Source organism: Malaclemys terrapin, chromosome 14 (genome assembly GCF_027887155.1).
Source record: "Malaclemys terrapin pileata isolate rMalTer1 chromosome 14, rMalTer1.hap1, whole genome shotgun sequence".
Lineage (NCBI taxonomy): Eukaryota > Metazoa > Chordata > Testudines > Emydidae > Malaclemys > Malaclemys terrapin.
This window is the reverse complement of record NC_071518.1, coordinates 42,537,915-42,549,922: the sequence shown is the minus strand read 5'-3', so window position 1 is coordinate 42,549,922 and position 12,008 is coordinate 42,537,915. Positions and strand designations below refer to the sequence as shown.

The 12,008-nt window shown below is 56.7% G+C and overlaps 1 protein-coding gene across 6 annotated transcripts in view; it reads right to left on the bottom strand.

Annotated features, from left to right (window-relative positions):
• Positions 1-10,029, bottom strand: part of LOC128849020 (C-factor-like) — a 58,887-nt gene extending 48,858 nt beyond the window's left edge. For 3 of the 6 annotated variants that reach the window (XM_054049359.1, XM_054049358.1, XM_054049365.1), the window contains exon 1: positions 9,927-10,029. The gene's annotated coding sequence lies outside the window, so the exon portion shown is untranslated. Of the gene's footprint in view, positions 1-2,076; positions 2,927-7,979; positions 8,043-9,926 lie in introns of those variants that run through there. The other 3 variants (XM_054049363.1, XM_054049360.1, XM_054049364.1) reach the window with 3 other exon arrangements.
• Positions 10,030-12,008: the final 1,979 nt, after the last annotated feature.

Sequence of the window (12,008 nt, the reverse complement as noted above, 5' to 3'; positions counted from 1 at the left end):
TCCCAACTGACTCCTCGTTATTCAAGGTGGGATAGACCCCCTTATGGGAAAATCAAACCCACCAGTTGACAGATGCTGGACAGGGAGGGTCGAATCTAAGGAAACAGGAAGCCTAGACCTACATATATTCCTTTGCCTTTCTGTCCTTTCCTCTAACACAGCACAGGAAGACACAACTGTGCTCATGGCAATGGGACTGGGCGTTGGCCAGGCTCTCCTGGGATTGCCCTGGGACAGGGCTCATGGCTGGCACTCAGCTGGGGGGACGCTATTTCCAGCTCAGATGGGCTTGATCACTCCCTCGCCCCCTGGAGTCTGGGACCAAGCCTCTGTCCTTCCCCAGCTGAGCAGCTGTGCCTGGAGAGAGTGGGACGGACAGTGGAGGGTGATAAATTGGGGCAAGTGGGGTGTGGAGTGGGGAGGACCTGGGAGGAAGATGGGGCAGTAAGGGAGCAGGGGGAGTCCCAGGGGAGCAGGGGCTGACTCGCTGCACAGCCTATCCCATCCCTGCCTCCCCCTACTTGTGCTCAGCTCCTGCTCACTCTGAGGTGCTCTATTGTCCAGCTGTTCTGCTACTTGAGTCCTGACATCGCTCTGGCTCTGCCCCGGGCTTCCAGTGGCTTCAGCCACTGTGCTCTCCTGCCTGTCTGCAGTGCCCCATGTTGACCCACTGCTGAGTGCCTCACAGCACTGAGGGGGAGAGGTGTGGGCATCTCCTGTGCCACAGGTAAAGAGTCCCAGCTCCCCTCCCCTCTCCTCTCACCAGACAGCCTGGGACCAGCCAGTACCTCTCCATCTTCCACTCCCACTATGGCCAAGGGAGGAGCCTGCCCCCCCCATTCTGCCCTTGGACCTACCGAGGTATTGGAGTCTGCGCCAGTGACTAGAGATGTAAGCTGCAGTGCCCTCTAACGTGCTGTGCTCTAACTGCCACACGCAGACCCTGCTGGCACGCTCTGAAAGGTCTCTAGTCTGAAACTGCCGCATGCAGACCCTGCTGGCACGCTCTGAAAGGTCTCTAGTCTGAAACTGCCACACGCAGACCCTGCTGGCACGCTCCAAAACCGGTTCTCACTTTTTTTGCTGGGACCCCCTTTGCAAATATTTCAGGTCGTGATGATCCCCTTCCATACCAGGCCACCCTTATTTCTGTGCTGCTGCTTGTGGCGGTGCTGCCTTCAGAGCTAGGCACCTGGCCATCAGCCCGTGCTCTTGTGACCTCCCCTCAGAATAGTTTTGTGACCCCCAGTTTGAGAAACGCGGCTGTAAAAGGTCCCTAGTTCTCAGACCATAGCCTGGGGTTTGAGCATTGAAGCCAGCACCCCAGACCCTTTAGGAAACCTCCACTGTTTCACCTCATAAGAATGGCCATACTTGGTCAGACAAAGGTCCATCTAGTCCAGTATCCTGTCTACCGACAGTGGCCAATGCCAAGTGTCCCAGAGGGAGTGAACCTAACAGGTAATGATCAAGTGATCTCTCTCCTGCCATCCATCTCCACCCTCTGACAAACAGAGCTAGGGACACCATTCCTTTACCCATCCTGGCTAATAGCCATTAATGGACTTAACCTCCATGAATTTATCCAGTTCTCTTTTAAATGCTGTTATAGTCCTAGCCTTCACAACCTCCTCAGGTAAGGAGTTCCACAGGTTGACTGTGCGCTGTGTGAAGAAGAACTTCCTTTTATTTGTTTTAAGCCTACTGCCCATTAATTTCATTTGGTGGCCCCTAGTTCTTGTATTATGGGAATAAGTAAATAACTTTTCCTTATTCACTTTCTCCACAACACTCATGATTTTATATATCTCTATGACATCCCCCCTTAGTCTCCTCTTTTCCAAGCTGAAAAGTCCTCCTGCCAGATCTTGACTGCAGAGTCTGTGCATGGGCCCAGGGTGGTGAAGATGCCCCACAATATGGGACCAATCCCCTGCAGTGTAGTTTTCATTGTAGAGTTGATGTGGAGAATGTCAATAAGTTCATGTTGTTGTTGTTCCTTGACCTCCTCGAGTGGAACATTTAGGGCATCTGCCACGCTATGAAACAACTCCTGAAAGTGCCTGAAATCATCACCTGCCGTCAGAGGTGGTGACATGGTAGCTTCATTGGGTGAAAATGAAGAGAAGTCCAAGGCAGAGGTACCTTCTCCTTCTGCTCTCCTTCCAGTTCCTCCTCCTTTGGTGGTACTTGCAGAGGTGGTTGTTTCTGGAGGCCGGGAGGCTGTTGAGGAGGAGATGGATGGAGGCCCATGAGTTTGACATGGTGGAGGATTACCAAATAGTGCACTATACATTGCCCAGGGACTCCAATGTGGCCAATTAGGTGGGAAGGGAATGTATGGTTACAAGGGCTGGGCTCCCTGAGTTGAGGGAGGGTAAGGCTGGTAAGTTGATGTTAAGTGCCCCAATGTCGATGGGGCAAGATACTCTTCAGACCCATTCTCCTAGGTCAAGGAGGTGCCGGGCGTGAGGGAAAGTGTGAGGAGTGTCTTGACTGAAGTGGGTGAGACTTGGGATAGGTCCTGTCTGAAGGGAGGAGAATCCGGAGGGTCAGATAGAGTAAGGCCTGACAGATGTATGAATTCCTGTGGTGCCATGGTGTGAGAGTTAAAAGGATCAGCAGATGGTGCCAGAGAGCTTTTCAGAGCTGAGGATTTTGTTGGTGTCTGGGACAGTGCCAATGGCTTCTCGGTGCTGAGGACTTGGGTGAATAGCAGGGCCGGTGCAAGGATATTTTTCACCCTAGGCGAAACTTCCACCTTGTGCCCCTCCCGCCTTGGCTTATTAAAAACTTTCAAAAATGAATACTGCTTAATGTGGCATTGTGTGGTGTTTAGTTGCTGCATGTGATTATTAGAACTGGGAGCACTGGCTGTTGGGAGTCTGAAAGGACAGGAAGCAGGAAGGAGGGGGGAGGAGTTGAGGAGACTCTGTGTTGGCATAATCTCCTCTTGGTGTATAGGCAGATGCAAGATAAGAAGCATACCATACCCGTCCATCAGAAAGTCGATAGGTGTAAGGTCCTTCTTCTCTGTGATTTTAAGAGGAGCTGTAAATTTATGGTCCCCTTTGCGTAAGATTCCAGGTTTTCGACGTTCTGATGGGCGGGTATGGAATGCTTCTTATCTTGCACCTGCCTATGCACCAAGAGGAGATTATGCCAACACCGAGTCTGCATTGGATGACTTCACTGTAGAACCAACACAACAAGACATTGCACTGGAACCGGGGCTTGAGAGATGGCCTGTCAGACTCAGACGACCACCTGCCTGGAATAAAGACTGTTATGTAGTATCTACAGTGTTTTCAGTGTCATATTCCTGCCAACAGCAGTGGCGTAGCCAGGTTCTAACATCAGGGGGAGCGAACACAAAAAAAGGTGCCACCCGCTACCATATCAAATTACTAGTTACAAGCAAGTGCTACTGATGTATCATTGAATGAAGGAGAAGCCCAGAGCACTAGCTCAGCACTTGGGCACACCTGGAGTGTCAGTGATCAGGCTTGCTGGCCTGGTCCCCAGACCCCGCCTGCTCAGCTCACGCTGCCTCGCACTCCTCAGGCCGGGGTCACCACCCAGACGGAGGCAGAGGCAGGGGCACCGCAGCATCTCGCTGTGAGGGGGCCATTGCTCGTATGCACCTGGTGGGACAGCCCCTCTCATCTCTCCTGAGGGAGCTGCTCTGCCATCTGTGGCCCCTGGAAGCAGGCAGCACACAGGAGCAAGGGGGGGCACAGTCCCCCGCATGAGAGAGACAGTCGGACAGAGGTGGGCAGGGTCTGTTGGGGGTTTGCATGGGGGAGAGGGGGTGGGGGGCTGCACTGGGAGACTCCAATGCAGCACCTAGCCATGCTGGCACTGTGCAACATGAGGCCACTCGGGAAAAAGAGGAAGCAAGAGAGAGAGGCCGAGGAGGAGGTGCCCTTCCCCTCCCAGCTGGGTCTGTGAGTCCCTGATCTCAGAGTCTCAGCGCTGCAGGCCCCCAGCCCCCAGGGACTGGGCTGGCCTAAAGTGCAAGCTGGAGGGGCTGATACAGAGAAGTCAGGACCAGTCAGAGCACTTCCCATGTCATCATGGAAACTCACTCCTGGAAAGCTGGGGGAGGTAATATGGGGGGGGGTAATATATATTATATATCAGTACTGAGAGAGGCCGTCACAGTCACCAGATGGTGATCCATGAACGGGGCCGGCTGGACGCCGGAGGCGTGGGCCCGGGCCAGATGAAAGCGTGACAGATAGATACGGTCCAACCGGGAGTGGTGCGACCGGTCGTCTTCCACCCGGACATAGGTGAAGGTGGTGTCGTCATCTGGGTGGTGGTCGCGCCAGACGTCCACCAAGAGTGATGGTCCACGATCTCCCTGAGGACGCCCGCGGCTGCCTGGGAAGTCTCAAGTCCTGAGCGGTCCCGGTCCTGGAGGGTGGTGTTGAATTCCCCGCCCAGGACCAGGCACTCGTGAGGATCCAGGGTGCCGACGAATGCCGCCGCCCGCAAAAAGGCACTCATTCCGGGCCCATGTTCAGGGCATAGACGTTGACCAAGTTGAGAAGCAGCCCCTCCACACGGGCCCGGACGTGCAGCAGGCGGCCCGGCACGACCTCGGCGACCTCCAGCACCTTGGGCTGTAGCTCCGGGGAGAACAGGGTGGCCACCCCAGCCGAATGGGCGCTGAGGTGGCTAAAATAAACCCCGTCTCCCCACTCCAGCCACCAGCTAGCCTCGACGGCCGGAGCCGTGTGGGTCTCCTGCAGGAAAATCACAGAGTACCCCCCCCCCCCCAAAGGAAGGAGAGCACCTGGCTCCTGCGGAGACCCACCCTACAGCCCCGGGCGTTCAACGATGCAAATGTGGTAGTTGTCATGCTGAGGGCTGGGGCAGATCCTCACGGGCGGGGGGAATCGACGGCCTCCAGCGGGCCCTGCAAGATCCCGGTCTCAACCCCGAAGGTCAAAAGGGAGTCGCGGAACTTGCGGGCCTGCTGATAGGCCAGGATGTCCCGCTGCCCGGTCCCTCTCCCCTCCCCCAAAAGCGCCTTCACGGCCCGGAGGACACGATGGAAATCCCCCCAGCGCTGAAGGGCGAGCTGCACCTTGCCCTTTGAGCCGCGGGTGTCCGAGAGAAAGAGGCGCAGCTCATCCTTCAGCGCAGGGGGGAGAGGCAGCGGCCAAGTCGCTCCCGTCCTCCGGTGGGAGCCCCTGAAAGGTCCTCACGGTACATGGAGATGGGCAAACAAGGGGCCGAGCTCCGGCACTGCTGCGCCGGGCAGCCCGTCCCCATCCCCGGCAAAGGAGAGGGCGGTGGGGGGAACAATGCAGCCCCTACAGTGGCGGGAAGGGGAGACATGAAAACCACCCCTGAGGGTTGTCTGCAGGTAACGGGAACGCGACAACCCCGGGGACGGCAGTTGAACCGGAGGTGGAAGGGAGAGAGACAGGTGACACCTCAGGGGCAGGATCGGGGGCAAGGGCAGGATCAAGGATAGGGCTCGAAGCGGGGGCTGGGGCAGGAGAGGGGACAGGATCAGAGACAGGGGCAGGGATGGGAACGGGCTCTCCATCTCCCGCAGCCGAGCCGCTGGGATGTGGCTCCTCTCGACCGCAGTCTTTGTCCGAGGGGACGGAGGCAGCAAGGACAGAGGAAGCTTCAGGGGCAGGAACCGGCCGCTCAACATCAGCCGTTGCCCCAAGGGGCTTGGCGGCTTTCCACGAGGTGGTATTTGTGGCCGGGCTGACGGGTAGGACCAAGGGTTCCCCAAGGACAAGACTGGGGGCGGCAGAGTGGGGTGAGGGACAGGAAAGAGGAGGGGGCGGCGGAACCAAGTCGCTGCCCAGATCGAGGCCCGCTGGCATAGGGTCATCCTCCCCCTGGGTGACCGGGGTCAGACCCAGGGCCTCGATCTCATCAAATATGGAGGTGATCGCGGTCCCCTCGGCCCCAGCAACCTCCCCGCCAGTCACGGAGACAACAACAGCCCCGGTATCGGTGGGGGGCACAGGCAGAATAAGGGCCACTGGAGCCTTCTCAGAGGGGGACTTGACAAGGGGGACAGGAGTGTCTCCGTCCGCTGCCACGGTGTCCATGGCTGGCACCTCCTGCTGGGCACCGTCCGGGGGGCGCGGTAGAAGAGCTAACAACCTCAGCCTCCCGCAACATCTTTCGGGGGGCCTGCTCTCCCTCCTCATCGGAGGGGAGGGATCGAGCCCATGACTTGCGGGCGCCGCGCTTCCCCCGGACGGTCACCCAACCCTCCGAGGTGGAAGTGGAGGTGAGAGCCGGTCAGCAGGGGCAGGGCCAGAGGGCAAGGACAATGGCTTCGGGGCTCAGGGTGGCAAGGGCGGGACAGCGGGGGGAAGGGAAACCTCCCCCTGGGGCGGGCCCTCTCCCGCGGCCGGCAGAAGCCTCCCCACCCTCTCCTCCACGGGCCCCGCCAAACTAGACTCAACGGAGGTGAGGCCCGCCCACCCGGCCGTCCCCACGGCCCGAGCGGGGACTATGGCAGAAGGAGGAGGGGCGGCGGCAACAGCGGTAGCCGGACTGCCAGCGATGACAGGGCCGGCACCCTCCCGGGCCTCGGGGGTCCTGGCTGCCCCTCCGTGCCGGGCCAGGGGACAGTCCCTCCAGACATGCCCCGGCGCCCGGCAGAGGAAGCACCGGGCCTCCCCCGTCGAATAATGGACCTGGTAATGGGCCCCCTGGTAGGGCACCAGGAAGGACCCCTCGAGCGCCACTCCGTCACGCGCCGCCGGCGGCAGCTGGAGCTGGACCTGCCGGCGGAAGGACAGGATGTGACAGAGGGTGGGGTCCTTACAGTCCAGCAAGAGAGGGCTGAGAATGGAGATGGGCTTCCCCAGGGTGAAGAGGGCAGGCAACAGGGCAGTGTTGGGGAGGTCGGGGCAGTTGGTGCGGCGGCACGCGGAGGGGCGGTGGCCACCTGGGCGTACGCTCTGGGTGCCTGAGATGGAGCACCCCCAGAGCTGGTGGAAGGGACGGCAGGAGAGGGAGGGGCCGCAGCAGGTGTCGGGGCCGCGGCGGGGAGGGCAGCCCCGCCCGCAGGAGGTTTGGCTTTACGGGAGGGGCCCTTGCTGCCGGTGGAGGGGGCAGCCGTGGCAGCGGCGGAGTCTAGGCCAGTGGTAGCCGAGGGGTCAGCCACTGGGGCGGGCAGGGGTAACTGGAAACCATGGGGTCAGCAAAGGCAGAGGCAGGGGCAGGGGAAGGGGTCAAAGCAGGGGCAGGGGCAGGTCCTCTGCCATAATGGCTCAGAGAGGCCCCGATATGAGGGTGTGGCAGGACTACAAGGGCAAGGGCGGGGCAGACAACCTAACCAAAGCTAAAGTTTGGGGCGGGGCAGGTAACAAATGCTGAAGGGCTAGGGCGGGGCAAACAAACTAATAGAGAGGCTCAAAGCAGGTAACGGTCGGGGCAGAGGAGGGCCAACTTACACAGGGGACCACAGGGAGGGGACCCCACCAGCCAAACGCAGCTGGGGGGCAGGGTAAGTCCAAGATGGGGAGATAGGTGCGCCCACGGCGCTCATGTAGCTCAGTCTTTGCTGCTCACTGCTGCAAACAAACTGTCCCGGATGGTAGAATAGGGCGGGGGGAGCAAACAGCCCCATCAAGGGGCGAAGAGCAGGTCCAGGTGGTACGTGGGGCGGTGGCAGAGGGGGAGCAGATGGACGAGGGGGAGGGCTCTGCGCCCCACCCCACCCCACCCCCTCCAACAGCAGCAGGAGTCACCACCACCCCAGGAGCAGAGATGATCAAAGTCACTCAGTCCACAAACAACACCCCCCCAATGTCCCGCAGTAGGAATCCTCTCCTCTTTCTCCTCGATGGCGGCAGTAGCTCTAACACAGCAGTGAGCAGCGGCCAGCCAGCCAGGAGGGACCCCTAGGTGGTGTTGGGTCCCGTGCTTCTCCCTCCACAGGCGAAGGGGGACAGGCCAGCAAGGGCCCCCCCCACTCACTTACTTACTCAGCAGTAGTACCGACGACAGCAGTGGCAGTCTAGGGAGGGAGACGCCGACCAGCAGCAGCCCAGGGAGGGAGACTCCAACCAGCAACAACCCAGGAAGGGAGGGAGACTCCAGCCAGCAGCAGCCCAGGAGAAGAGGAAGAGCGCCAGCCAGCCCCAGCAGACTGATTCCTCCCTGTAGTCAGTCGGTGTAGCTCCCCTCCTGCCCAGCAGAGGGAGCGCTCTTATAGACACCCAAGTGGGCGGAGCCACCGCCGCCGGTTCCCGCCCCCCCCCCCCCCGGAAGTCAAGGGGCGGGGCAGGAAGTATAAAAGCAGGCCGCCTGAGCTCAGTGGGGCCCTAGCTGCAGCAGGGAGCAGACGTTTGGCCAGGAGCTCATGGTCGGGAGACCGCCAAGGCCCGTGGCCGTTGCCCTAACTGGCCGGAGCTGCCCCGAGCCAACTACGAGGAGGAGCTACCAGAGTCTGCCCGCTCCTGTCGTTAGGAGGAGCCGTTGGAACTCCCCCACACCAACCCCGAAGGCGAGACGCCACCTGGCCCCTCCACCTCTGCTGTTACCCTGAGGAGCCACCCGAGTCCAGTTGGCCGGACTTCCCCAAGAAGCTGCCGGACCTGCCACCCAGCCCCGGCTGAGAGGAGCCCATGCTGGTGGATTGGACTGGGCCCGGTGCCACGGACGAGGTAGGCTCTGAGGGGGAACCCAGAAGTAGCCCAGGAGGTAGCCGACCCCGGACAGGCTGTAGCCACATCTGAGCCGATCTCAGTGTGTTTTGGTCAGGACACCCCACTGACCCGCAGTGGCTGCTGCTAGGGCCCCGGGCTGGGACGCAGTGGAGTGGGAGGGCCTGCGTCCCCCCCTGCTCATGTTGTAGCTCATGTTGTACTTAAAGTACTGCACAGGATCTTTTCAGGGGGAATAAGGCAAAACGCCACATTTATTAGTAATACATGTATTTATTAACACTATATCATATGCATATAATATATTACACTTACACTCACACACACACACGCAAACACACTCTGTCTTGTTGTTACCAATTAGTTGCTCCTCCCAACTGCACTGGCCAGGTGAGTTAGATATGGGAGGGGGTGGAGCCGGGCTTCTGCCGATCCGGATCAATGCTCCCATGTTGACAAGACCAGACCCGGGGTCCTCTGCAAGACACCTCACTTTTATAGCAGCTTTCCTCTTATGCAAATCTATACCAGATTTAAACTTTGTGTCTGTGTCCATTGGTCCTTTGTGCTGCTTTCTTTTGAGTGTTGTCCCAATGCTGCAAAGAGGGTGTTTCCAAAAGAAGGTGCTTGCTTCTAACCCCCGAGGCCGTCGGTATGTCTGCTTGTCTTTAATGAGCCCACTTGACACATTTTATTGTCCTTGGGTCTGGCTCCCAGCCCCTCTCCAACAGTTGAGGCTGTCTGGAGGTGCTGCCTTCCATGCCTTGCTCATCCACACCTCATTCATTCAACAGGGCAATTGATTAAGAGTGGGGGGGGGGGGAGAGCTCTTGTTCTACTGCTAGCAAAAAGAAATTTTTCTTCTATCTTATTCTATCCTTAGGGGCTATAATATTCTACCAAGGACAATGCAAAGTTTCTAAATGAGGCTTTGATACAAAGTCCCATGAAAACAGAGGTCACACGTGGGTAGACCCACCACAAGGTTATATGAAGAGGCACAATGTAAAGTCATATGAAAATTATCAGAGATTTATCTACACTCACGGGTGGTAGGCTTCCCCCTCTCCCAATGCTCAGCCCCTGCACCAAAGGGCCTGAGCTCCCTAAACTGTGTTACTCAGCCCTGTGCCAAAGGCCCGGAGCGCTGACCCAGTGACCTATACTGCTGCCCCACCGGTAGTGAGTCGGTGTGGCTCCCCTCCTGCCCAGGAGGGTCGAGCCCCGGCACGAACCTTCCACAGACCCCTTTTGAAATACACTTACCAGCTGCTGCTACTGGCTGCCTTTAGTTGGTGAGAGGTTAGGTGTCACTGCTGCAGAGCCAGAGAAAGCTACAAATGTCTGATTTGCAAATTGAATACAAACCTGGCGGAGATTTTGTCCTTGCAAACACACTCACTAGAGCATGTGACAAATGCAGCAGTGGAGCAAAGTCCAGAGCTAGATTTTTGTACATTTCGATCTGATTTTTAAAAAACTGTCCAGTCTCACTCAAAACATGGGCTTTGATTGCCAGACCTACTGCTCAGGATGAAACCCTGCAGAAAATAGTTCAGGTCTTGCTGACATTACTCAGCTTTTGTCAACAAAACAGTGGAGATGTACACACTGAAATGCTCCTGTTGCCGCCTCAACCAGAGGCATAGGGCTTATGTCTGTGCAAACTGTTCTTACATGGGCTGTTGGCTGTCATTCTTGTCAATTGCACAGTGGAGCCGGGGCAAGAAGCCTGGGCAGCTGGACCCTGCTCACGGCTGGGAATGGGGAGGCAAGGAGCCCCAGGTGGCTTCCCCACCCTGCGGGCTGGGAACATTGGCTGTCTTGTCAATTTCTTGGCTCTGGAGCCATGAAATTGATAAGGCTGCCGGGATCCCAGTGGGGAGCAGGCAGGGGGCATGGCAAGAAGCCGGGGCAGCTTCCCCCCACTCCTAGCAGGGAGCGGGGAGGCAGGAAGCCCCCGGCAGCTTCCCCTTGCTCCTGGTGGAGAATGGGGGAGACAAGGTGGGGGGCAGCCCACAGGGTGCCCAGGAGACTGTGGGGCAGCTGGGCTCCTGGCAGGGCTGCCAGCGGAGCCAAGATTCCAAGCTCTCAGCTCCCCACAAGGCCTCTCTTTGGTTGGTGGAAGCGCCCTTGGTAAGGACGTGCACCACTGACCCAAGGAGGGTAGTTTGGACATCAAACACAATAAGTAATTTTCTTTGTAGTGTAGACATATTAGCACTGGGTGTCCAGGAGATCATATTCCCAGTCCATATAATCAATTTACAGGGTAGATGGGATTTTATTTAAATGCACCAGGACAATGTTTCCTAAGGTGTTACAGAAAAATATGTTTTAAAGGATACATGCTGTCATAACTATAAAGGGAAGGGTAACAGCTGTCCTGTGTGCAGTACTATAAAATCCCTCCTGGCCAGAGACTCCAAAATCCTTTTCCCTTTAAAGGGTTAAGAAGCTCAGGTAACTTGGCTGGCATCTGACCCTAAGGACCAATAAGGGGACAAGATACTTTCAAATCTTGGGGGGGGGGGGGGGGGAAGGCTTTTGTTTGTGCTTTTTGTTTGGGAGCATTCGCTCTTGGGACTGAGAGGGACCAGACATCAATCCAGGTTCTCCACATCTTTCTAAACAAGTCTCTCCTATTTCAAACTTGTAAGTAAAAAGCCAGGCAAGGCGTCTTAGTTTTACTTTGTTTTCTCAACTTGTAAATGTACCTTTTACTAGAGTGTTTATCTTTGTTTGCTGTACTTTGAACCTAAGACTAGAGGGAAGTCCTCTGATCTCTGTAAGTTTGATTACCCTGTAAAGTTATTTTCCATACTGATTTTAGAGATGATTTTTACCTTTTTCTTTAATTAAAAACCTTCTTTTTAATAACCTGATTGATTTTTTTCTTTGTTTTAGATCCAAGGGGGTTGGATCTGTATTCACCAGGGAATTGGTGAAGGTCTCTCAAGGCTTCCCAGGGAAGGAAATTAGCCTTGGGATGGTGGCAGCGGACAGAGCGAAGCTGGTGGTTAAGCTTAGAAGTTTTCATGCAGGCCCCTACATTTGTACCCTAAAGTTCAAAGTGGGGATACAGCCTTGACACATGCAGATCATTTAGGGATTGGAAAATCTAAGAGAAGGGCCAGACACATTTTATCCTAGCCTCAAACAAGCAGCAAACTTGAGAAAGCTGTCAGGCTTGTCTCACATGCCAAAATACAGGTCAGCTCAAGCGAAACAGCCCATGTTGGTGACACCAGAAAAATTGGCCCCCTGAAGCAAAGTAAGCATAGATTTACAGATTTATTTGGGCATAAGCTTTCCAGGGTAAAAAACCTCACTTCTTCAGATGCATGG